Source organism: Siphateles boraxobius, unplaced genomic scaffold (assembly GCF_051911475.1).
Source record: "Siphateles boraxobius isolate OS27281-9 unplaced genomic scaffold, OSU_SipBor_1 61, whole genome shotgun sequence".
NCBI lineage: Eukaryota > Metazoa > Chordata > Actinopteri > Cypriniformes > Leuciscidae > Siphateles > Siphateles boraxobius.
The window spans coordinates 1,873,234-1,897,500 of NW_027509188.1; the positions used below are offsets into that span (position 1 = coordinate 1,873,234).

At 47.2% G+C, this 24,267-nt stretch overlaps 16 non-coding genes across 16 annotated transcripts; all 16 read left to right on the forward strand.

The window, feature by feature from the left end:
- Positions 1-84: 84 nt before the first annotated feature.
- Positions 85-157, forward strand: trnak-cuu (transfer RNA lysine (anticodon CUU)). The gene has a single exon. It is a non-coding gene; the product is annotated as a tRNA-Lys (tRNA).
- Positions 158-283: 126 nt separating this feature from the next.
- On the forward strand, positions 284-357 carry trnan-guu (transfer RNA asparagine (anticodon GUU)). The gene has a single exon. It is a non-coding gene; the product is annotated as a tRNA-Asn (tRNA).
- A 645-nt stretch (positions 358-1,002) lies between these two features.
- trnak-cuu (transfer RNA lysine (anticodon CUU)) lies at positions 1,003-1,075 on the forward strand. The gene has a single exon. It is a non-coding gene; the product is annotated as a tRNA-Lys (tRNA).
- A 126-nt stretch (positions 1,076-1,201) lies between these two features.
- On the forward strand, positions 1,202-1,275 carry trnan-guu (transfer RNA asparagine (anticodon GUU)). Its single transcript has one exon. It is a non-coding gene; the product is annotated as a tRNA-Asn (tRNA).
- Positions 1,276-2,631: 1,356 nt separating this feature from the next.
- On the forward strand, positions 2,632-2,704 carry trnak-cuu (transfer RNA lysine (anticodon CUU)). Its single transcript has one exon. It is a non-coding gene; the product is annotated as a tRNA-Lys (tRNA).
- A 126-nt stretch (positions 2,705-2,830) lies between these two features.
- Positions 2,831-2,904, forward strand: trnan-guu (transfer RNA asparagine (anticodon GUU)). The gene has a single exon. It is a non-coding gene; the product is annotated as a tRNA-Asn (tRNA).
- Positions 2,905-4,262: 1,358 nt separating this feature from the next.
- Positions 4,263-4,335, forward strand: trnak-cuu (transfer RNA lysine (anticodon CUU)). The gene has a single exon. It is a non-coding gene; the product is annotated as a tRNA-Lys (tRNA).
- A 126-nt stretch (positions 4,336-4,461) lies between these two features.
- Positions 4,462-4,535, forward strand: trnan-guu (transfer RNA asparagine (anticodon GUU)). Its single transcript has one exon. It is a non-coding gene; the product is annotated as a tRNA-Asn (tRNA).
- Positions 4,536-5,329: 794 nt separating this feature from the next.
- Positions 5,330-5,402, forward strand: trnak-cuu (transfer RNA lysine (anticodon CUU)). Its single transcript has one exon. It is a non-coding gene; the product is annotated as a tRNA-Lys (tRNA).
- A 126-nt stretch (positions 5,403-5,528) lies between these two features.
- On the forward strand, positions 5,529-5,602 carry trnan-guu (transfer RNA asparagine (anticodon GUU)). The gene has a single exon. It is a non-coding gene; the product is annotated as a tRNA-Asn (tRNA).
- A 1,207-nt stretch (positions 5,603-6,809) lies between these two features.
- Positions 6,810-6,882, forward strand: trnak-cuu (transfer RNA lysine (anticodon CUU)). Its single transcript has one exon. It is a non-coding gene; the product is annotated as a tRNA-Lys (tRNA).
- Positions 6,883-7,008: 126 nt separating this feature from the next.
- On the forward strand, positions 7,009-7,082 carry trnan-guu (transfer RNA asparagine (anticodon GUU)). Its single transcript has one exon. It is a non-coding gene; the product is annotated as a tRNA-Asn (tRNA).
- A 1,338-nt stretch (positions 7,083-8,420) lies between these two features.
- trnak-cuu (transfer RNA lysine (anticodon CUU)) lies at positions 8,421-8,493 on the forward strand. The gene has a single exon. It is a non-coding gene; the product is annotated as a tRNA-Lys (tRNA).
- A 125-nt stretch (positions 8,494-8,618) lies between these two features.
- Positions 8,619-8,692, forward strand: trnan-guu (transfer RNA asparagine (anticodon GUU)). The gene has a single exon. It is a non-coding gene; the product is annotated as a tRNA-Asn (tRNA).
- Positions 8,693-10,050: 1,358 nt separating this feature from the next.
- trnak-cuu (transfer RNA lysine (anticodon CUU)) lies at positions 10,051-10,123 on the forward strand. Its single transcript has one exon. It is a non-coding gene; the product is annotated as a tRNA-Lys (tRNA).
- A 106-nt stretch (positions 10,124-10,229) lies between these two features.
- trnan-guu (transfer RNA asparagine (anticodon GUU)) lies at positions 10,230-10,303 on the forward strand. Its single transcript has one exon. It is a non-coding gene; the product is annotated as a tRNA-Asn (tRNA).
- Positions 10,304-24,267: the final 13,964 nt, after the last annotated feature.

A 24,267-nucleotide genomic window follows, 5' to 3' on the forward strand; every position in this document is an offset into this window, starting at 1 on the left:
GTGCGAAATGTGAGGCTCCCTTTCACGGGCGCAATTTAGGCACAGATAATGGCCGCGACCAGCCCGAAGAAGGTCACCGCAGTTGCCCGGCTAGCTCAGTCGGTAGAGCATGAGACTCTTAATCTCAGGGTCGTGGGTTCGAGCCCCACGTTGGGCGCATCTATTAGCCCTCTCTCTTCCCAACGGGGTCTCGGTTTCCAGCGTGGAAAGCGAGTCCACCATTGCCGGAAAAGTCCAGGTCTGCTTTTTTTTATAAACTGACCCATGGACTGGCTGGCCGTAGGTCTCTGTGGCGCAATTGGACAGCGCGTTCGGCTGTTAACCGAAAGGTTGGTGGTTCGAGCCCACCCAGGAACGAATGGTGTTTTTCGTTGACGTCCGGCCATGCAACCACCAACACTGCTGCAGAATTTAGCACACGTGTGTCCACTAACACATCCGTGTCATTTCGGACGCATGACACGACGTTTCTTGGCCCCTTTTAGCGTTTACAGCTTGGTCAGTTGCTTTGTGTTCAGAGAAGACAGCGGGTGTTGTGAAAGTTTACATCAGCTTATGTTTGCTGTGGCGCGTGGATGGAATACTCATGTTTTGTTCCTGGTGGTGGAGGCCTGTGTTCCAGAGAGGTCCTGCTCAAAACTCCTTTTAAAACACCATCGAGCATCCGTAATAACTTCCGACATTGATCGAACATGGATTTTGTTCTCATAAGGAGGGCACCGGTAACTTGTAACCTATCAGGCTCTCAGGCATGAGGTCAATCGATTCGGCATAGGATTATATGTGCTAGCGTTTTTGCTTCCGTTTGGAGGTTGTGTCCCTCCAACTCTTTGTTGTATGACTCACTTTTGCCTTTGGATATTTGGAGAAGGTTGCCTTCGGTAACCGCTCTCTCACTCGACAGACCGAAACGGAACTGTGCGAAATGTGAGGCTCCCTTTCACGGGCGCAATTTAGGCACAGATAATGGGCGCGACCAGCCCGAAGCAGGTCACCTTAGTTGCCCGGCTAGCTCAGTCGGTAGAGCATGAGACTCTTAATTTCAGGGTTGTGGGTTCGAGCCCCACGTTGGGCGCATCTATTAGCCCTCTCTCTTCCCAACGGGGTCTCGGTTTCCAGCGTGGAAAGCGAGTCCACCATTGCCGGAAAAGTCCAGGTCTGCTTTTTTTTATAAGCTGACCCATGGACTGGCTGGCCGTAGGTCTCTGTGGCGCAATCGGACAGCGCGTTCGGCTGTTAACCGAAAGGTTGGTGGTTCGAGCCCACCCAGGGACGAATGGTGTTTTTCGTTGACGTCCGGCCATGCAACCACCAACACAGCTGCAGAATTTAGCACACTTGTGTCCACTAACACATCCGTGTCATTTCGGACGCATGACACGATGTTTCTTGGCCCCTTTTAGCGTTTACAGCTTGGTCAGTTGCTTTGTGTCCAGAGAAGACAGCAGGTGTTGTGAAAGTTTACATCAGCTTATGTTTGCTGTGGCGCGTGGATGGAATACTCATGTTTTGTTCCTGGTGGTGGAGGCCTGTGTTCCAGAGAGGTCCTGCTCAAAACTCCTTTTAAAACACCATCGAGCATCCGTAATAACTTCCGACATTGATCGAACGTGGATTTTGTTCTCATAAGGAGGGCACCGGTAACTTGTAACCTATCAGGCTCTCAGGCATGAGGTCAATCGATTCGGCATAGGCCTATATGTACTAGCGTTTTTGATTCCGGTTGGAGGTTGTGTCCCTCCAACTCTTTGTTGTATGACTCACTTTTATCTTTGGATATTTGGAGAAGTTTGCCTTCGGTAACCGCTCTCTCACTCGACAGACCGAAACGGGGGGACGAATGGTGTTTTTCGTTGACGTCCTGCCATGCAACCACCAACACAGCTGCAGAATTTAGCACACGTGTGTCCACTAACACATCCGTGTCATTTCGGACGCATGAAACGACGTTTCTTGGCCCTTTTAGCGTTTACAGCTTGGTCGGTTGCTTTGTGTTCAAAGAAGACAGCGGGTGTTGTGAAAGTTTACATCAGCTTATGTTTGCTGTGGCGCGTGGATGGAATGCTCATGTTTTGTTCCGGGTGGTGGAGGCCTGTGTTCCAGAGAGGTCCTGCTCAAAACTCCTTTTAAAACACCATCGAGCATCCGTCTTAACTTCCGACATTGATCGAACGTGGATTCGTTCTCATAAAGAGGGCACCGGTAACTTGTAACCTATCAGGCTCTCAGGCATCAGGTCAATCGATTCGGCATAGGATTATATGTGCTAGCGTTTTTGCTTCCGTTTGGAGGTTGTGTCCCTCCAACTCTTTGTTGTATGACTCACTTTTGCCTTTGGATATTTGGAGAAGATTGCCTTCGGTAACCGCTCTCTCACTCGACAGACCGAAACGGAACTTTAGCTCCAGGTTGTGCATATTATTGGCCTGCTCTACTGGGTCAAATTGTATCCCCCAACAACAGATATGGCTCAAACAAACAAAGTACACTCTAAGCCTACCTCTAGGCTTAACCCTGACTTTACCCGCAAGAGGCTATGCCAAGCCTGTGCGAAATGTGAGGCTCCCTTTCACGGGCGCAATTTAGGCACAGATAATGGCCGCGACCAGCCCGAAGCAGGTCACCTTAGTTGCCCGGCTAGCTCAGTCGGTAGAGCATGAGACTCTTAATCTCAGGGTCGTGGGTTCGAGCCCCACGTTGGGCGCATCTATTAGCCCTCTCTCTTCCCAACGGGGTCTCGGTTTCCAGCGTGGAAAGCGAGTCCACCATTGCCGGAAAAGTCCAGGTCTGCTTTTTTTTATAAGCTGACCCATGGACTGGCTGGCCGTAGGTCTCTGTGGCGCAATCGGACAGCGCGTTCGGCTGTTAACCGAAAGGTTGGTGGTTCGAGCCCACCCAGGGACGAATGGTGTTTTTCGTTGACGTCCGGCCATGCAACCACCAACACAGCTGCAGAATTTAGCACACGTGTGTCCACTAACACATCCGTGTCATTTCGGACGCATGACACGACGTTTCTTGGCCCCTTTTAGCGTTTACAGCTTGGTCAGTTGCTTTGTGTTCAGAGAAGACAGCGGGTGTTGTGAAAGTTTACATCAGCTTATGTTTGCTGTGGCGCGTGGATGGAATACTCATGTTTTGTTCCTGGTGGTGGAGGCCTGTGTTCCAGAGAGGTCCTGCTCAAAACTCCTTTTAAAACACCATCGAGCATCCGTAATAACTTCCGACATTGATCGAACGTGGATTTTGTTCTCATAAGGAGGGCAGCGGTAACTTGTAACCTATCAGGCTCTCAGGCATGAGGTCAATCGATTCGGCATAGGCCTATATGTACTAGCGTTTTTGATTCCGGTTGGAGGTTGTGTCCCTCCAACTCTTTGTTGTATGACTCACTTTTATCTTTGGATATTTGGAGAAGTTTGCCTTCGGTAACCGCTCTCTCACTCGACAGACCGAAACAGGGGGGAGGAATGGTGTTTTTCGTTGACGTCCTGCCATGCAACCACCAACACAGCTGCAGAATTTAGCACACGTGTGTCCACTAACACATCCGTGTCATTTCGGACGCATGAAACGACGTTTCTTGGCCCTTTTAGCGTTTACAGCTTGGTCAGTTGCTTTGTGTTCAAAGAAGACAGCGGGTGTTGTGAAAGTTTACATCAGCTTATGTTTGCTGTGGCGCGTGGATGGAATGCTCATGTTTTGTTCCGGGTGGTGGAGGCCTGTGTTCCAGAGAGGTCCTGCTCAAAACTCCTTTTAAAACACCATCGAGCATCCGTCATAACTTCCGACATTGATCGAACGTGGATTTCGTTCTCATAAAGAGGGCACCGGTAACTTGTAACCTATCAGGCTCTCAGGCATCAGGTCAATCGATTCGGCATAGGATTATATGTGCTAGCGTTTTTGCTTCCGTTTGGAGGTTGTGTCCCTCCAACTCTTTGTTGTATGACTCACTTTTGCCTTTGGATATTTGGAGAAGGTTGCCTTCGGTAACCGCTCTCTCACTCGACAGACCGAAACGGAACTTTAGCTCCGGGTTGTGCATATTATTGGCCTGCTCTACTGGGTCAAATTGTATCCCCCAACAACAGATATGGCTCAAACAAACAAAGTACACTCTAAGCCTACCTCTAGGCTTAACCCTGACTTTACCCGCAAGAGGCTATGCCAAGCCTGTGCGAAATGTGAGGCTCCCTTTCACGGGCGCAATTTAGGCACAGATAATGGCCGCGACCAGCCCGAAGCAGGTCACCTTAGTTGCCCGGCTAGCTCAGTCGGTAGAGCATGAGACTCTTAATCTCAGGGTCGTGGGTTCGAGCCCCACGTTGGGCGCATCTATTAGCCCTCTCTCTTCCCAACGGGGTCTCGGTTTCCAGCGTGGAAAGCGAGTCCACCATTGCCGGAAAAGTCCAGGTCTGCTTTTTTTTATAAGCTGACCCATGGACTGGCTGGCCGTAGGTCTCTGTGGCGCAATCGGACAGTGCGTTCGGCTGTTAACCGAAAGGTTGGTGGTTCGAGCCCACCCAGGGACGAATGGTGTTTTTCGTTGACGTCCGGCCATGCAACCACCAACACAGCTGCAGAATTTAGCACACGTGTGTCCACTAACACATCCGTGTCATTTCGGACGCATGACACGACGTTTCTTGGCCCCTTTTAGCGTTTACAGCTTGGTCAGTTGCTTTGTGTTCAGAGAAGACAGCGGGTGTTGTGAAAGTTTACATCAGCTTATGTTTGCTGTGGCGCGTGGATGGAATACTCATGTTTTGTTCCTGGTGGTGGAGGCCTGTGTTCCAGAGAGGTCCTGCTCAAAACTCCTTTTAAAACACCATCGAGCATCCGTAATAACTTCCGACATTGATCGAACGTGGATTTCGTTCTCATAAAGAGGGCACCGGTAACTTGTAACCTATCAGGCTCTCAGGCATCAGGTCAATCGATTCGGCATAGGATTATATGTGCTAGCGTTTTTGCTTCCGTTTGGAGGTTGTGTCCCTCCAACTCTTTGTTGTATGACTCACTTTTGCCTTTGGATATTTGGAGAAGGTTGCCTTCGGTAACCGCTCTCTCACTCGACAGACCGAAACGGAACTTTAGCTCCGGGTTGTGCATATTATTGGCCTGCTCTACTGGGTCAAATTGTATCCCCCAACAACAGATATGGCTCAAACAAACAAAGTACACTCTAAGCCTACCTCTAGGCTTAACCCTGACTTTACCCGCAAGAGGCTATGCCAAGCCTGTGCGAAATGTGAGGCTCCCTTTCACGGGCGCAATTTAGGCACAGATAATGGCCGCGACCAGCCCAAAGCAGGTCACCTTACTTGCCCGGCTAGCTCAGTCGGTAGAGCATGAGACTCTTAATCGCAGGGTCATGGGTTCGGGCCCCATGTTGGGCGCATCTATTAGCCCTCTCTCTTCCCAACGGGGTCTCGTTTTCCAGCGTGGAAAGCGAGTCCACCATTGCCGGAAAAGTCCAGGTCTGCTTTTTTTTATAAGCTGACCCATGGACTGGCTGGCCGTAGGTCTCTGTGGTGCAATCGGACAGCGCGTTCGGCTGTTAACCGAAAGGTTGGTGGTTCGAGCCCACCCAGGGACGAATGGTGTTTTTCGTTGACGTCCGGCCATGCAACCACCAACACAGCTGCAGAATTTAGCACACGTGTGTCCACTAACACATCCGTGTCATTTCGGACGCATGACACGACGTTTCTTGGCCCCTTTTAGCGTTTACAGCTTGGTCAGTTGCTTTGTGTTCAGAGAAGACAGCGGGTGTTGTGAAAGTTTACATCAGCTTATGTTTGCTGTGGCGCGTGGATGGAATACTCATGTTTTGTTCCTGGTGGTGGAGGCCTGTGTTCCAGAGAGGTCCTGCTCAAAACTCCTTTTAAAACACCATCGAGCATCCGTAATAACTTCCGACATTGATCGAACGTGGATTTTGTTCTCATAAGGAGGGCACCGGTAACTTGTAACCTATCAGGCTCTCAGGCATGAGGTCAATCGATTCGGCATAGGCCTATATGTACTAGCGTTTTTGATTCCGGTTGGAGGTTGTGTCCCTCCAACTCTTTGTTGTATGACTCACTTTTATCTTTAGATATTTGGAGAAGTTTGCCTTCGGTAACCGCTCTCTCACTCGACAGACCGAAACGGGGGGACGAATGGTGTTTTTCGTTGACGTCCTGCCATGCAACCACCAACACAGCTGCAGAATTTAGCACACGTGTGTCCACTAACACATCCGTGTCATTTCGGACGCATGAAACGACGTTTCTTGGCCCTTTTAGCGTTTACAGCTTGGTCAGTTGCTTTGTGTTCAAAGAAGACAGCGGGTGTTGTGAAAGTTTACATCAGCTTATGTTTGCTGTGGCGCGTGGATGGAATGCTCATGTTTTGTTCCGGGTGGTGGAGGCCTGTGTTCCAGAGAGGTCCTGCTCAAAACTCCTTTTAAAACACCATCGAGCATCCGTCTTAACTTCCGACATTGATCGAACGTGGATTCGTTCTCATAAAGAGGGCACCGGTAACTTGTAACCTATCAGGCTCTCAGGCATCAGGTCAATCGATTCGGCATAGGATTATATGTGCTAGCGTTTTTGCTTCCGTTTGGAGGTTGTGTCCCTCCAACTCTTTGTTGTATGACTCACTTTTGCCTTTGGATATTTGGAGAAGGTTGCCTTCGGTAACCGCTCTCTCACTCGACAGACCGAAACGGAACTGTGCGAAATGTGAGGCTCCCTTTCACAGGCGCAATTTAGGCACAGATAATGGCCGCGACCAGCCCGAAGCAGGTCACCTTAGTTGCCCGGCTAGCTCAGTCGGTAGAGCATGAGACTCTTAATCTCAGGGTCGTGGGTTCGAGCCCCACGTTGGGCGCATCTATTAGCCCTCTCTCTTCCCAACGGGGTCTCGGTTTCCAGCGTGGAAAGCGAGTCCACCATTGCCGGAAAAGTCCAGGTCTGCTTTTTTTAATAAACTGACCCATGGACTGGCTGGCCGTAGGTCTCTGTGGCGCAATCGGACAGCGCGTTCGGCTGTTAACCGAAAGGTTGGTGGTTCGAGCCCACCCAGGGACGAATGGTGTTTTTCGTTGACGTCCGGCCATGCAACCACCAACACAGCTGCAGAATTTAGCACACGTGTGTCCACTAACACATCCGTGTCATTTCGGACGTTTCTTGGCCCCTTTTAGCGTTTACAGCTTGGTCAGTTGCTTTGTGTTCAGAGAAGACAGCGGGTGTTGTGAAAGTTTACATCAGCTTATGTTTGCTGTGGCGCGTGGATGGAATACTCATGTTTTGTTCCTGGTGGTGGAGGCCTGTGTTCCAGAGAGGTCCTGCTCAAAACTCCTTTTAAAACACCATCGAGCATCCGTAATAACTTCCGACATTGATCGAACGTGGATTTTGTTCTCATAAGGAGGGCACCGGTAACTTGTAACCTATCAGGCTCTCAGGCATGAGGTCAATCAATTCGGCATAGGCCTATATGTACTAGCGTTTTTGATTCCGGTTGGAGGTTGTGTCCCTCCAACTCTTTGTTGTATAACTCACTTTTATCTTTGGATATTTGGAGAAGTTTGGCTTCGGTAACCGCTCTCTCACTCGACAGACCGAAACGGGGGGACGACTGGTGTTTTTCGTTGACGTCCTGCCATGCAACCACCAACACAGCTGCAGAATTTAGCACACGTGTGTCCACTAACACATACGTGTCATTTCGGACGCATGAAACGACGTTTCTTGGCCCTTTTAGCGTTTACAGCTTGGTCAGTTGCTTTGTGTTCAAAGAAGACAGCGGGTGTTGTGAAAGTTTACATCAGCTTATGTTTGCTGTGGCGCGTGGATGGAATGCTCATGTTTTGTTCCGGGTGGTGGAGGCCTGTGTTCCAGAGAGGTCCTGCTCAAAACTCCTTTTAAAACACCATCGAGCATCCGTCATAACTTTGATCGAACGTGGATTTCGTTCTCATAAAGAGGGCACCGGTAACTTGTAACCTATCAGGCTCTCAGGCATCAGGTCAATCGATTCGGCATAGGATTATATGTGCTAGCGTTTTTGCTTCCGTTTGGAGGTTGTGTCCCTCCAACTCTTTGTTGTATGACTCACTTTTGCCTTTGGATATTTGGAGAAGGTTGCCTTCGGTAACCGCTCTCTCACTCGACAGACCGAAATGGAACTTTAGCTCCGGGTTGTGCATATTATTGGCCTGCTCTACTGGGTCAAATTGTATCCCCCAACAACAGATATGGCTCAAACAAACAAAGAACACTCTAAGCCTACCTCTAGGCTTAACCCTGACTTTACCCGCAAGAGGCTATGCCAAGCCTGTGCGAAATGTGAGGCTCCCTTTCACGGGCGCAATTTAGGCACAGATAATGGGTGCGACCAGCCCGAAGCAGGTCACCGCAGTTGCCCGGCTAGCTCAGTCGGTAGAGCATGAGACTCTTAATCTCAGGGTCGTGGGTTCGAGCCCCACGTTGGGCGCATCTATTAGCCCTCTCTCTTCCCAACGGGGTCTCGGTTTCCAGCGTGGAAAGCGAGTGCACCATTGCCGGAAAAGTCCAGGTCTGCTTTTTTTTATAATCTGACCCATGGACTGGCTGGCGTAGGTCTCTGTGGCGCAATCGGACAGCGCGTTCGGCTGTTAACCGAAAGGTTGGTGGTTCGAGCCCACCCAGGGACGAATGGTGTTTTTCGTTGACGTCCGGCCATGCAACCACCAACACAGCTGCAGAATTTAGCACACGTGTGTCCACTAACACATCCGTGTCATTTCGGACGCATGACACGACGTTTCTTGGCCCCTTTTTGCGTTTACAGCTTGGTCAGTTGCTTTGTGTTCAGAGAAGACAGCGGGTGTTGTGAAAGTTTACATCAGCTTATGTTTGCTGTGGCGCGTGGATGGAATACTCATGTTTTGTTCCTGGTGGTGGAGGCCTGTGTTCCAGAGAGGTCCTGCTCAAAACTCCTTTTAAAACACCATCGAGCATCCGTAATAACTTCCGACATTGATCGAACGTGGATTTTGTTCTCATAAGGAGGGCACCGGTAACTTGTAACCTATCAGGCTCTCAGGCATGAGGTCAATCGATTCGGCATAGGCCTATATGTACTAGCGTTTTTGATTCCGGTTGGAGGTTGTGTCCCTCCAACTCTTTGTTGTATGACTCACTTTTATCTTTGGATATTTGGAGAAGTTTGCCTTCGGTAACCGCTCTCTCACTCGACAGACCGAAACGGGGGGACGAATGGTGTTTTTCGTTGACGTCCTGCCATGCAACCACCAACACAGCTGCAGAATTTAGCACACGTGTGTCCCCTAACACATCCGTGTCATTTCGGACGCATGAAACGATGTTTCTTGGCCCCTTTTAGCGTTTACAGCTTGGTCAGTTGCTTTGTGTTCAAAGAAGACAGCGGGTGTTGTGAAAGTTTACATCAGCTTATGTTTGCTGTGGCGCGTGGATGGAATGCTCATGTTTTGTTCCGGGTGGTGGAGGCCTGTGTTCCAGAGAGGTCCTGCTCAAAACTCCTTTTAAAACACCATCGAGCATCCGTAATAACTTCGGACATTGATCGAACGTGGATTTCGTTGTCATAAAGAGGGCACCGGTAACTTGTAACCTACCAGGCTCTCAGGCATCAGGTCAATCGATTCGGCATAGGATTATATGTGCTAGCGTTTTTGCTTCCGTTTGGAGGTTGTGTCCCTCCAACTCTTTGTTGTATAACTCACTTTTGCCTTTGGATATTTGGAGAAGTTTGCCTTCGGTAACCGCTCTCTCACTCGACAGACCGAAACGGAACTTTAGCTCCGGGTTGTGCATATTATTGGCCTGCTCTACTGGGTCAATTTGTATCCCCCAACAACAGATATGGCTCAAACAAACAAAGTACAATCTAAGCCTACCTCTAGGCTTAACCCTGACTTTACCCGCAAGAGGCTATGCCAAGCCTGTGCGAAATGTGAGACTCCCTTTCACGGGCGCAATTTAGGCACGGATAAACACCTCGACCAGCCCGAAGCAGTTTGCCGCAGTTGCCCGGCTAGCTCTGTCGGTAGAGCATGAGACTCTTAATCTCAGGGTCGTGGGTTCGAGCCCCACGTTGTGCGCATCTATTAGCCCTCGGTTTCCAGCGTGGAAAGCGAGTCAGCCATTGCCGGAAAAGTCCAGGTCTGCTTTTATTTATAAGCTGACCCATGGACTGGCTCGCCGTAGGTCTCTGTGGCGCAATCGGACAGCGCGTTCGGCTGTTAACGGAAAGGTTGGTGGTTCGAGCCCACCCAGGGACGAAAGGTGTTTTTCGTTGACGTGCAACCACCAACACAGCTGCAGAATTTAGCACACGTGTGTCTACTAACACATCCGTGTCATTTCGGACGCATGAAACGACGTTTCTTGGCCCTTTTAGCGTTTACAGCTTGGTCAGTTGCTTTGTGTTCAAAGAAGACAGCTGGTGTTGTGAAAGTTTACATCAGCTTATGTTTGCTGTGCATCCGTAATAACTTCCAACATTGATCGAACGTGGATTTTGTTCTCATAAAGAGGGCACCGGTAACTTGTAACCTATCAGGCTCTCAGGCATCAGGTCAATCGATTCGGCATAGGATTATATGTGCTAGCGTTTTTGCTTCCGGTTGGAGGTTGTGTCCCTCCAACTCTTGGTTGTATGACTCAGTTTTGCCTTTGGATATTTGGAGAAGTTTGCCTTCGGTAACCGCTCTCTCACTTGACAGACCGAAACGGAACTTTAGCTCCGGGTTGTGCATATTATTGGCCTGCTCTACTGGGACAAATTGTATCCCCCAACAAAAGATATGGCTCAAACAAACAAAGTACACTCTAAGCCTACCTCTAGGCTTAACCCTGACTTTACCCGCAAGGGTCTATGCCAAGCCTGTGCGAAATGTGAGGCTCCCTTTCACGGGCGCAATTTAGGCACGGATAAAGAGCGCAACCAGCCCGACGCAGGTCACCGCATATGCCCGGCTAGCTCAGTCGGTAGAGCATGAGACCTTTAATCTCAGGGTCGTGGGCTCGAGCCCCACGTTGGGTGCATCTATTAGCCGTCTCTCTTCCCTACGGGGTCTCGGTATCCAGCGTGGAAAGCTGGATCTTAAACTGTGTTCTGAAGATGAACGGAGGCTTACGGGCTTGGAACGACATCAGGGTGAGTCATTAATGACATCATTTTCATTTTTGGGTGAACTAACCCTTTAACTGTTTAAATGGTATGAAAAATGAGTTTCAGAATAAAAATAAGGCATTGAGTATGATTTACAGGGATTAATTTGATATAAAGATAAGGAATGTTTCATTAAGCAAAATGGCAAATTTTTATGGTAAAATAATGATTGAAATTATGTTTAGTTTTAGTTTGACAACCATTGTGTTTTGAACCTAAAGGGTCTATAATGGGGCTAGTGAAAGAATCCATCTATTATAAAAGTAGGTGGTTAGAGTTTTATAAAAAACGAATGAATATATCCTGGTATTTATGATTGTAGATCAGGGGTGTCAAACTCAAATACACAGTGGGCCGAAATTAAAAAATTGCTATAAGTCAAGGTCCTGACAGGTTAAATGTTTATTGAAAACTTATTTAAACAACGTATTATTAAGAACCTGAATCAACAAGGCCTATATATTATTGTCTATAAAACAACATTAATTAGGAAATAAAAGAAATAAAAGAAATAAATTAAATCAGTTTCACTAATTTCTTATGGTTATTTACAAAAGTTATTTAAGCGTTTTTTCACACAGCTGGCGTATTGATCCACTTGTTTTCAATGGGAGCGCCGCGTTTTTTAAAAGCCATGAGCGTAACCAGACATGGGCAGTATTTCAATAAAATGTATTTTAAATACGTATTTAATTACTTTAGTGTATTTTGTAATTTGTATTTTGCAGGTGTGGAAAAATTTAAATGTATTTTGTAACAAAATATTTTGAGGGAGTGTATTTGGAGTATTTCAAATACTTAAATACTTAAGAAAAATCACATTAGTAAATGATTTTGCCATATTTTCGGTCTGATGTTGGCAATGGCAATGTCCAGGTTAGATGCACGAAAAAAACGTGACACCCTGTAGACCGGGCTCAATCTAAGAAGGGAATGAGTTTTGAACTCTTAAAAACGGCATTAAAGGGTTAGTTCACCCAAAAATGAAATTATGTCATTAATGACTCACCCTCATGTCGTTCCAAGCCCGTAAGACCTCATCTTCGGAACACAGTTTAAGATATTTTAGATTGACAACAGAACCGGAAGAGAATACAATGCTGAATAAAGTCATCATTTTTGTTATTTTTGGAACAAAATGTGTTTTCGATGCTTCAAAAAATTCTAACTAACCCACTGAGGTCACGTGGACTACTTTGATGATGTCTTTATTTCCTTTCTGGACAAGGACAGTATACCGTACATAGATTTTCAATAAAGGGACAGAAAACTCTCGGACTGAATCTAAAATATCTTAAACTGTGTTCTGAAGATGAACGGAGGTCTTACGGGCTTGGAGCGACATGAGGGTGAGTCATTAGTGACATAATTTTCATTTTTGGGTGAACTAACCCTTTAAGGTAAAGTGTTTTGTGAAAAATATACAGTCTACACACACACATATTGCATACTGAACGGCACTATAGAGAAAATAATTGTGCCTTATGAGACCAATGGACTGTGTTGTCATTCATAAAAGGACATCATAGGCCCTACCTATTATGAAACAGCGTGTCTGTCGTAACTCCACTGAAATCTCCATGCTAAGCAAGTAAATCGTTCACAATATAACGTTCACCATCTGCAGTTTTTACACGTTTTTAAACGTATTACATGAGTATTATTGATATTGATTTTGTATAAAATAATCTCAGTAATTGCGCACGCAGCGCGATTCTACTATGGAAAAGGCACACGGGGTCAGGGCAGTTAGAGTCTCGTTTGTTAAACAAACCCACACATATTATGATTAAAATGGAATTTTGATTTTGTGACGAAAATTCTCGGTCTGTTATTTTTACACAAACATCGCTGCAAAAGATGCTTTCCAACAGGTTTTATCGTAGTTTTTGTCCAACTCCATTTACTTGTGTTGGATGTTCTTTGAGGTACGGTATTACTCTGCCTACGGAAACGGAAATGGGGTTGTTTGTATTCTTTCTGTAGTCTTCCAGTCGCGGTATTGTAGGCTACGCTATCCAAACATTGGCAAAGGTGCATTATCGCCACCAACTGGTCTGGAGTGTCTATTATTCAAGCTCTCAACGGAAGAATGTCCAGTTGTGAGGCGTTTGGAAAAATAGGTCCACAGTTTTACAACGAATGGTAAAACACCTGTTGGAAAGCATCTTTTGCAGCGATTTTTGTGTGCGCATATCAGTGAACACCCCACACCACTCGGTGAGTTTCACGTCTTTGTAAACTAAAGTTTAATGCGTTTATATGAATGATTGTTCCAGTGCCCCTATGAAACGTCCTGGTTGCGTATTCAACCCACCGTTCCCTGAAGGAGAGAACGGAGGACGTAGTCGACGGTCGACTGAATTGGGATCTCGCTAGAGAGCCTATCCTCTTCGAGTACTATTGAACGAGCCAATGTAATTGGCATGCGTGATTCGCATCACACACTCCGCCCCCGCGGCGCGGGTATAAATACGGAAGTGGATGCACGCACTAGTTGCTTTTCGCTGAGGAGCCGAGAGTAACCCGGGGCCAGCGGTGGTCCAGCGGTAGTGGCAAGGGGACTACGTCCTCCGTTCCCTCCTTCAGGGAACGGTGGGTTGCATACGCAACCAGGACGTTCCCTTTCAGTCGATAACGTCAGACGTAGTCAACGGTCGACTGAATTGGGATCACCCTTTGAACACGCCACTAAAGCTGCCACCTTCCAGTGCCTAAACCAAAGCCTCCTGATACCCCCGCAAATTTAAGGCGGGGAAGGACAGGGCTTAGGCCAGGGAAGTCACTGCTGTTCCTACAGGACCACTGGGAAAGCGTTCCCCGCACACTGGAAGGAAGGGACGCTGCGGAAGCCACATCCAACCCAGAGGGAGGTAACGTGGAGAATACACATATGAACTGGGCGGAAACCGGGCAGTCTAACATATGGAATGTCACTGAGGTGGCTCCAGCCTAAGACGGGGGGAGACACACCGGACAGTGACGGCAGAGAGACTCTGCCGAGGGAAGACACGGGCTCGCCGCAGGGAGCCGTATCGTGGAAGAATACACATATGGGGTCGCCGTACGGACCGCAACATATGGACCCAGCCTAACACAGGTTCCACACTGCTTACGAGTGGCAGGCCTAACACCAGACGTTCCGCACGTCCGACGTCGGAGGGGTGTGGAGGAACTCAACAGGGTTCAATTTTAAGGGAACTCAACTGGAGTAGAAAGGCGCACGTATCCAGTCCATAGTAGGGGAATGGCGCAGCAAGCCGACACTTGAACCGGGCTCACGGTGAAACTGGCTTCATGAGAAGGGAGCCCATATGAAGCAGCGGTTCAACTAGGTGTCGTCCAGCCCCCAACTCTAGAATCTGTTTAGCAAAGCATATCGTCAACGCCCAGGCGGAGCACTTTACACTCATCATAGAGGAGCTCAACACCTAAGTGGACATGTTGCATCTCGGATTTTTACCGAAATGAAGGCAAGCACTAAGTGCAACTTTGCATGGAAACAGCCTTCCCTCTCTGCTGAGTCCCAACAGATATTTGTAGAGCTGGTCTGAGGTCTATGGCTTGCATTCTGTACCCAAGAGGATAAAGAGGGACGCAAGGATTTACAAGACCTTGCTCCTCAGGAACCTGACGATCAGAACGTGCTACTGCACACTTCTGCAACACGATAAGCGTCGTTTATACACAGAGGCAACATCATTTTGAGGGTGAAGGAAAACAGCCTACTCCAACCCATTTTGCAGGAAAGAGAGCACTGAAGTGATCGAAAGCTTTCAGGATCTCCTTTGGAGAGAAGACGCACTCAACGACTAGGTTCCACTTCTAAAGGCGTAAGCACGCTACCCATTTCTAGGGGGTGCTCGCAGAAGTGATGGTAACTATCACATGTCCCTGTGATAGCCACCTGAACCTCCGCGTTCAGATGTAAGACCACCCGGAATCTCCGGGGGAAGAACGCGAGTGCCATCGTGCCCCGTCCCTAAAAGAGTTTTCAGGGGAAGTCAGGAAGGCTGTCGATGGGAACCAGGTCAAGTTGGGCCAATAAGGGGCAACTATGAAGACCTGTTCCTTTCCTGACTTGGCACGTAGGTGCAAGCGACGGGCGCAAAAAGACAGGAGCATTGCTCAACACAACATGTGAAGATCACTGAGCTTCAGGAGCATTCCTGCTCAACACCTGAGTGTGATAAACTCACTGAGCTTCAGGAGCATTTCTGCTCAACCCTTGAGTGCGAAGAACTTCACTGAGCACCAGGAGCATTTCTGCTCAGCACTGCGTGTGATGAATTCACTGAGCTACGGGAGCATTTCTGCTCAACACCTGAGTGTGATTAACTCACTGAGCTACAGGAGCATTGCTGCTCAACACCTGAGTGCGATGAACTTCACTGAGTTTCAGGAGCATTTCTGCTCAACCTGAAGTGTGATGAATTCACTGACTTGAGCAGGCGCAAGGCGACCATGAGTCGCAGTCGGTTTTAGAAGGCTCACTGGGGTTAAACGCATTTCTGCGGGCCCCTGGGGCAGCTGAGAGCCAGTGTTTGTCCAAGGGTAGTCCGCTCGGTTTGTACAAACAGGAAGACGAAACCGGAGGGGCAACTGAGCGGCCCCGGAATGGTCATGACCCAGCTGGACCCAGGGGATGGAATCTCCACTTGCCCTGGCTATAACTGTCATGAGGCTCGATGGCGGCACGATTGAGTAGAGCGGGAAGAGTGGAACAAAGCGTCCTCAGAAGCTTCTGACTCCAAGGAGGAGGTGACGGGTGAGTTGTGACATGTAAGAAGCTTGCGCAAAGGTCGCAATGTCTAACAACTCAAGGCACGAATGCCCGTGTAGTCGAGGGTCGCCGAGGCCCCCGTTAAAACACGCCCTTTGTACATGGCCCCTCTGTTGAAGAGGGTTTGGCAGCAGACCGGGATGAACTATAGTCACACAGGCTGAACTGATCTGCCACGGTCACCTCGGGACTCGATCATGAAGCTAGCGCTGAAGCGGTCACTAATGGAGGAAGCAAATGGCTACCCCAGGAGCCTCTGAAAGTTCTTTCAGTGGGACCCTTTCTCACTTCAAACACCAACTGAACACATTCTCATTGGAGAGACGTGTAAGACCGAGTCCATCTCCAAAACTGAAAAAGAGATACTCAGCCCGTGGGTGAGATTACTCTCTTCCAGTTGACCTGAAGACCCAACGGGCTCTGGAGCACTCGAAGGGAAGGACACTGTACTGACACTCCACCCTTACACGCAACCCACAGGATGGCCTGTGGTGCGGAAGGTAGAGATCTGTTTTTAAGCACATGTCTTTCATGTCGGAGCTGCAGACCAATCTTGGGCCAAGATGGTCACGACCCACCACCTAGTAGCACGAAGAACGAGTTTACAACTGGCCTTCGTACCGGCTGGAGGAGCGGCTATATCAAATCCTTCGCCAGCAGGATTAGATAAGCACGCACAAGTCAGGAGCATTGCTCAACACTCGGTGTGATGAATATCACTGAATTTTCAGGAGCACGTCTGCTCAACACCTAATGTGATAACTATCACTGACTTGAGCGGGGTAGCCGAGCCTGAGGTGGGGCAGCAAAGTAGAGAGAGTGGTGTTAGTGTGCTGTGCAACACTTACCTGTCTCCACAAGCGGCAGGGGGCGCGTGAGAAGGCGGATGACCGGGTCCTCGAACGCACCAAGCTGCCTGCTGGCGACCAAGGGGGAGCTGAGGGGTGTAAGGCTATACAGGGTCACACCCGCCAGACTCGCCCTCTTGGGACCCAGGAACAGTTGAAATTGCTCTCTCTTTGAAGTGTGGGTACCGCTTGCTCCGCTTTTTTTTTTTTTTTTTTTTAGGGAGCCAGCAGCGGAACAGACACACACACAAACAAAGACTCCACCCGGCCCTCACCCGGGGGGAGGGAGTGATCGTGCCACTCCAAGAGCATCTCATCCATTCCTGGGCGGCCCGCTCCGGAATGCTTTCGCTGTCGCTTCCCACCTGGCTTGGCAGCACCTGGAGCGGGCTGGGCGTCTCTACTGTGGCCGGCTCCATGCTGAGGCCTGGGTGGAGGCTGCTGCGGAGGGCCAGCAGGAGCGGTTGCCGGGGAACGCCCACGGCGACGAGCAGGCGGAGGAGCTGCCACCGGCGGCGGATGGAGGCAGCAGCTGGCCACCGGGGCAGGATGTGCCGGATGACCTCCGTCTGCGCTTGAGCGGCAGAGAACTGTTGGATGCAGTTCTCCACCGCGTCGCCGACCAGCCCAACCTGGGAAATTGGGGAGACCAGGAACCGAACCTTGTCTGCATCCGCCATACCAACCAGGCTGAGCCAACAATGGCGCTACTGGACCACCTAGGTGGACATCGCCAAACCGATCAAGCACGCTACGACACTCATGCCCCGGAGGGTGAGGTCGGATGCAGTGCGGTGCTCACCTATGAGCGAACGGTCTGGATTACCCTCGTGCATGCCATGGGTGCCCTAGCCTGCAGCAACGCCATGGCACGCAAGAGGAAGCGGCTTGCCCACAGGCTTTGTAAGCTCTGCCCGTCGGAAGGGACGAAAACTCACAGGCCTTAGGGGGGAGACGAGGATCCCCCCAAAAGGCAGCAGCCGCCGGACACAGGTGCACCTGTGTCGACAGACCGCTCCAATGGAGGGACACCTCGCAATCCTTCACCGTTCCTCCATCAAGGGTAATGAGGGGGAAAAGCTATTCAGGCAGTTTCTGGCAGAGAAAGATGCTGTTCACCACCTGATAAGCTCTCCATGCATTTCGGGAAAGAAAGGCACTGGGGCGGCGAGCTGAGAACCAGCGCGGCCCGCCCCAAGATACCAAACTCCAGATTCCAACCGAGACTGAACGGGACACGGTGGAGGTTCCACTCGAGCCCGGCAGCCTCGGCGGCCCGTTTCAGCATAGCTGATAATTCTGGATCCGGCTCGGGCAACATTGAACTCCCGGAGGGAGACAATGCAGCCGAGTCATCATCTCTAGAAGTCAGCTCACCCTCCAATGCTGCAATCGGCGTCCTGTCCTCCAAGGGAGCCCCGAGTGAAACCGCTGGCCCACCCATTACAGATGGACCAGCAGACAACACAGGAGGCTCCAGTGGTTGCAGTGGAAGGGAGGAGTGAGGAGCCCACATGGAATGGTTACCGGGCGGGACATCCAACACTATCCTCCGGTCACCCATCCCACACAGCACCTGAGGGTGGGGCATGGTAATGGGGACTCGCTCTCCGCGAACGAAGGCGAGTCTCGCCCTCAACACTGCGACAGTCATGTTCCCACAGTGAAAACATGAGCTGTCCACAAAAGCTGTCTCAGCGTGCTGTAAGCCCAAACACGTGACTCAACAGTTGTGACCATCAGAGAGAGACAGGGAAGGACCGCACCCAGAAACGTACGGGCGGAATGACATCTTGAAAAAGACGCAAACGCACCCGTGTTGCTCTTTCAGAAAATAGGACCGTCACCAGTGCCGGAGCACACAGGGGAATGACCGCGGCAACACTGAACAGAGAACTGAAACAGTGAAGCACTCACTTTTCCGCCCTCTAACCAGCCATCAACACACACAAACATTTAGAAATTTGTTGCTGTTAAAACAGCAGTTGAGAGCTCAAAGCTCGTGATCACCGCTGCACTCGCGCTGTAGAACACCAGCACTGGGAGAGTCTTCCTGAAGAACACCGACACACTCGCTCGTTGTAGACAACAGCACTCTCAGAGACATCAAACGATCGGCTCCGAAGCGAAAGGCAACTAGTGCGTGCATCCACTTCCGTATTTATACCCGCGCCGCGGGGGAGGAGTGTGTGATGCGAATCACGCACGCCAATTACATTGGCTCGTTCAATAGTACTCGAAGAGGATAGGCTCTCTAGCGAGATCCCAATTCAGTCGACCCTCGACTACGTCTGACGTTATCGACTGAAAGGGAACCATTGTATAGGTGGTGGTGGGGGGTGCTAACACAGAAACCGAAAATTCTCGTGACAGCAGCATTTGTCCAAATTTTAATCTTAACCATTCGATTTCATCAGAAACGATCTTAAAACAGGGCTTTAAGTGTAAAATACCGAACTTGTCCTTTAAGGCACGAGTAGAGTAACGGTGATAATATGGCTACGTAGCTTACATCAAACACGTTTTGCTATTAAGGGCAGCCTACCACACCACTGATGTGAACTTAGCTATACATGCCATTTACGTCAGAGGGAGCTATTTCAGGCCCTGTAGAGGTTTAGGGAAATGCCCATACTTTTTTATTTTGCTTCTTCGCCATTTTTAATTTACACATGTCTCATATTTGTGTTATTGCTACTATTTGTGTTATCGACCTTTCAGTAATAAAAAAAAGACTTAAGATTATTGTGGGAGTATTTTTTTTATTTTCAAAATACTAATTACTTGTATTTTATTTAAATACATTTTTCACATCAGTATTTTATATTTTATTGTTACATTTTATGAGCCAGTATTTGTATTTTGTAACAAAATAGTTTTTGATGTATTTGTGCCCAACTCTGAGCGTAACGAGGTGCTGAGCGTGTATATAACGCTCAAGCACTGAGCGCCCGGCGTTTTTAATGGTCGCAGAGAGTTGAAAAACTTTCAACTTTGGATAAAACGCAGTGCTCATCACTGTCACTTTTTACACAGCCATCCAATCACAGTGGAGGAGGGGTGGGACAAATGCCACACCGACCAACTGTCACAACATTCTTTCTGTACAACGACATCAACCAGCAGAGCTAACCGAGCAAAATGGATGAAAAATAAATTTGTAGTATGAAACAAATTATCTGCAAAATCAGTTACAAGTAAACTATGCTGCGGGTATTCTGTATCATAGCAACAAATCGTCTCAACTGAAAAAACGCTGAATGTTCCACTTATTCAAAGCCACAGGGCAGTAATTCCATTATTGAGTGTGAAGATGAAGCGGGTGAATGGGTGAATGTTCAGTTTAGCTTGTGAAGTATAGAGAAGCACAGGGTTCCCAAGTTAAGTCAAATGTAAAATTGACTTTCCCAGACAAAAAAAAAAGAACTTCCATGACCAAAGCACCCTCGTAGCGTTCAATCATCTTTTACTTTTTAGAGTGGGAGATGAATAAATGGTCCTTGAATTTGAATTGAAGTTGGGTTAACCACAACTGCTCAAGCAAGCAGTAAAGCTAATAACCAGATGTATACCAATTTTGTGTTGAAATATATTTGTATTAATGTATTTTGGCAAGACAATTTTAAAACTGTTAAATCAAAATTCCCTGATATCCATGACATTGCCCCAAAAATGATCACATTTCCTGACTGTTCCTGAAAATCCATGATATTACAAAAATTCCATGACCTGTGGGAACCCTGCAAGCAAATGCTGCAAATTCTTATGTGAATAAGACCATATAGCCTGTCTCACTGGAGTGGACCCTTCTCTTGACTGATATGTTGCAATGCTTGGCAACAGACATGGAAGATTAGAACTATTTCTTTGAGTGGATGAAATAAATAAATAAATACGGCTACATAAATGACTGAAAAAACAATTTTATACCTTTAATCGCGATGGAAGGGGAACAGATATGACACTTGTGGTCACAGTACTGGTACCTGCGCTACTCTGCCAGAGGCCTTGTAGTTATATCTGTACCAACCCACTGTCACTTTTGCCATATTGCTTAATCAGTGAAATTCAAACAAGGAGTATTAACAGTAGTCAATGGCGGCAAAAATGTCAGAGTTAAGTGGATTATTTTCAATTTTGTAATGTGGGAAGTTAGGTCTGTATTCTAAGACATAACACGTAACATGCATGTTCTTCAAATTAAAGGGGTCATGACATGAGAAACCAAATTTGCCTTGATCTTTTGGTATAAGAGGTCTTTGTACTATTAAAACTTCCTGCAAGTTTCATAGCTTAAGACGTCCTCCCCATTATAAACGAACAATTTATTTAATCAAGCTCTAAATACAGCTCGTTGTGGATCCATGGTATGAAGTGACGTCACGGTACGAAGTGACATAGCAGTCGTTTGCATATGACCGCCTCAAGCGCAAGACAACTACGCCTCATTTCGTATCATCGCATCGTTGTCGTGCCCACAGGTGTTCAGTCGACGTGCAGCGAGTGGAGATCGCGACACCACACAGATGTGCTGTTCCTGGCTGTGGATGAACTACATGTTTGATACGCTGCCGAAAGATCCAGACGTCAGGGCAAAATAGATGCAGCTTATTTTTTGCGAATGCCTCAGTCACAGCAGTGTTAATTTAAGCGTGTGTTCTTTACATTTCAAGGATAACTGTTTTGATTACAAATCGCAGTATGATGCTGGCTTTGCCGGAACATTTTTGCTTAAATATCAGGCCGTGCCGACTATTCGGGGCCCAACAACGACACTGCAAACTTTAAGTAATGTATTTCAGCTTAAAGCTACTTTTTATGCATAAGCACTGACGTTAGCCAATCATAACACCGGGCGTTAACACTGAACTCTTAAAGGGGAAACACCCCCAAAACAGACTGTTTGAATTAGAGGATGAGAAACAGGCTGGGAAAAGGTCATAAATCACTACATTTTAAAAGTTTTTTGTCCAAAAAAAAAACTATAGTAATACTATAATTCCACCTAAGGGATCATATTAAAGCCAAAACCCATGTCATGACCCCTTTAACAGTGGGATGGATGTCTTGAATTCATAAAGTTGACTTCATGACCTCAATGACAATGACTGCAGGTGTATGGGAGGGTTCAGTTGGTGGCAGAGATAACCCTGGCATCACTAGCATACATATACACCCACCCACCTTTCAGAGCCTTCAAACTGTCCTCATCCATTTCAACAAAAACTGCAGACACCGTCCCAGGCCGCTGAGACTCCGCCTGAGGGATGGCATCCTCCTCCTCCTCACTGGTGTCAATCACCTATGCAGAAAACAACCTATTTACCTTAAACAAAAAGGGCAACTATACACTCCTACTCATACACACGCCAAAACACAATTTTCATGGTGTGAGTGTGTGTAGAAATCAACAGAGTTCATACACTCTCTAATAGTAACTCATTTTCACAAAAATGCAGTTTTGCTACATCACAAGCTTTACACTGAGCACCAAGGGCATAGTTTTGTAGGTTGGTTTTCGACTTTGGTACTGGGACATAATTCAATTCAAGCGCAAAGTGCGCTAGTGCATGCATTTCAGCACAAATAGGCTATAATCCACCACTGTAAACTCTGTCAAATTATTTGGGGAACACTGCACATTATTTGATGAAGTTACATTTTTAAACTTAACATTTTTCGTTTTTTGGGTGGATCAAAAATATCACAACATGTGTCGTCGGAATCAGACTGATATCTAGCAGGAGTAGAATTGAGTTGTCTTGTAGGTTGCCTTTTGAGGTCCCTCTTGAGCTGTTCGCCCATCTTGGCCATCTGTGCACCAGACTGACAGCGTACATCTTGTTTAAGAGAATGATTTTGAAAATGTCCACACCACCACTTTAAGTAACTGCAGAGACTCATTTTTTAATAGCTTGTACAAGTGCATTTCTTCATATTGCGACTACAGCACACTTTCCAAGAATCAACCTCCATCCACCACTCTGACAGTATTTGTAACAGGAGAAGGAATCTTGACTTAAAATGCCTGGCATTACAAAATAGCTAACTTCATTTGTTTCACAGTCTTTTAAGTAATATTTATCATTTCAAATAGATATATGCTGGCTAAATCTGCTAAATACTTGTGCACCCAGCTTGGAAAGTCTGCAAAAATTCACAATGTAACTCCCATGGCAAACATATTCTACAATGACACAGCATTATTTGTAAACTGGAATCACAATGTTCCATAACTGTTAATTCATAAATCAAGCTTACGGTCATTCCTTGCTTCACCAGCCCCTTCTCCTGGCCAGACTGACCGAAGGAAGACCATATATCAGCCCCCCCCCCCGCCCCCCCGCCTTGATGAAAGCAAGACGCTTCTGGACTACTTCTTTGTAGTTTTCTGTGAAGAAGACACATAAAATACAAATTCAATGTGACCTTTTATTAATAAAAAATAATAACTTCAAGACAGGAATGTCACTGTCATTTAATTTATTTATTACTTTCATCAGTATTGGGCACTTGTAATGTCCACACCACGTTACGCCGGGAGTCCATCCCCTCTGTACATTGAAAATGTTTCCTTGACACAACTGCATTTTGTTCTATATTTTCGCCTGTTGCACCAGCGCCAGAAGCACATGTTATCTCATTCTAATGTAACTGCCTCACATTAATCAGTCATCTTATTAATGCATAATGCGTTGAAATTATATTTCAACCCATCATGACAAGCCTAACTTTACATCACCTCCCACAACTTTCTTAGGTTAGCAATCTGGCATTCACGATAAAACCGTGAAGCGGTTAGGTGACCGCTTCACCTAACGGTTCTATTTATCTCTGCGCCCTTAGCAACCACACGTATCAACAGAAACAGATCCTAAGAATTAAAAAGCCTAAAATATTTAAAGTAAATTTCGATTTACTAGGTGGCATGACGATGGATAAGTGGTTTGAGGAACAATTTGGAGAGACTTCTACAAACATGATTTTTTATCTATCAAAATTATCTATTTATCAAATATTTATTTATTATGATCTCTTGTTAGGCAGCATTTTAGCAACTAAATTAATAACATTAATAAAATAGATTAAGACCTAACTGTTATCTATCAAAATAGGTGCCCTTGTGTTTTTATTTAGGCTATGTAAATATTTAGTTTAGTGCAGAGAGAAAATAACGGAATAAACAAAAAATTAACGTTTTCTCATGCTGAGAGATAAGCTATGGATATTTGTGTGAGGACATTTCACAAATATTGTGTTGTAAAAAAATAAAACGAATGAGACAAAGTTTTAGAACGGTTTGTTGTTTTTATTTGAGCTTTCATGCATATTACACGTTGGAACGTTGTTGTTCACGGTCAGGGACTATTTTTTCTAGCGGAAGGAATGCTTTTATTGATTTAACTTCATGAAAGTTGCACTAATACAGTTTTACTTTAA